Source organism: Monopterus albus, unplaced genomic scaffold (assembly GCF_001952655.1).
Source record: "Monopterus albus unplaced genomic scaffold, M_albus_1.0 scaffold19.1, whole genome shotgun sequence".
Lineage (NCBI taxonomy): Eukaryota > Metazoa > Chordata > Actinopteri > Synbranchiformes > Synbranchidae > Monopterus > Monopterus albus.
In genome coordinates this window covers 1733012-1733829 of record NW_018127899.1, presented here as the reverse complement: position 1 = coordinate 1733829, position 818 = coordinate 1733012, and positions in this window count along the sequence as shown.

The following is an 818-nucleotide window of genomic DNA, read 5'->3' as shown; positions in this document are numbered from 1 at the left end:
ACAGCTCGGCCCAGCTCTCCATCTCCTCACCTCCTACTGTTGGTCAACACCCGGTTACTACTCATCGACAGGACTACGCACTATTTCCTTCTGTGCATTTTGCTATTTCTCCTCATCACTGTACATAATAAATCACTGCTTGCATCGAAGTCGTCTACCTGGGTCCGCCTCTTTCTTGTTTGCTCACTGACAGGTGCAAACGGCACATAACACTGCCCGGTGCTGAATCTGCTTCAAGTGCCTTGAGGCAGACCTCTTTACCAGAAACTCTTTACATAGTGATGCACTGCCCCAGTTGTTGCGACACCGCTGCTTTTTCTGCAGAACTCCACGGCCTGCGCTGGTGTTTGTTTTTGCTGAATAACTGTAGGTCCACAGCTGAAATAGAAATGATAAATGTGATAGTCATTCTCAATATTGATAAATCAAAAATTTATCTGCTGATCTAATTTGTAATGTGTTGTTAATCCACATCTACTGTAATTAACACTACTCAAGTCTGAGAACTGAGCAGTACCTGTTTTCTCTGTCCTTTTGAGCTTGTGTGATGGTCCTGTAGCTGAGGCCTGTTGAGTCAGCAGGTCTGATTCTCCTGCAGCAGAAGAACACGTCACCTCACTATTAGCCATGAATCATTGTCTTATCAGATAATGCAATATTTCATTCCACAGTGTTCCTCGCATGACCCAAAAAATGTTCATACCATCTGAAACTTGAGATGATTCAGATGCCATCTTTGACCTCTTGCGTTTGGAGGACCCTTAAAGAGAAGAAGTAACCAGGATGGACATTTTTAGTTACTTTCTGTCATTTATAGA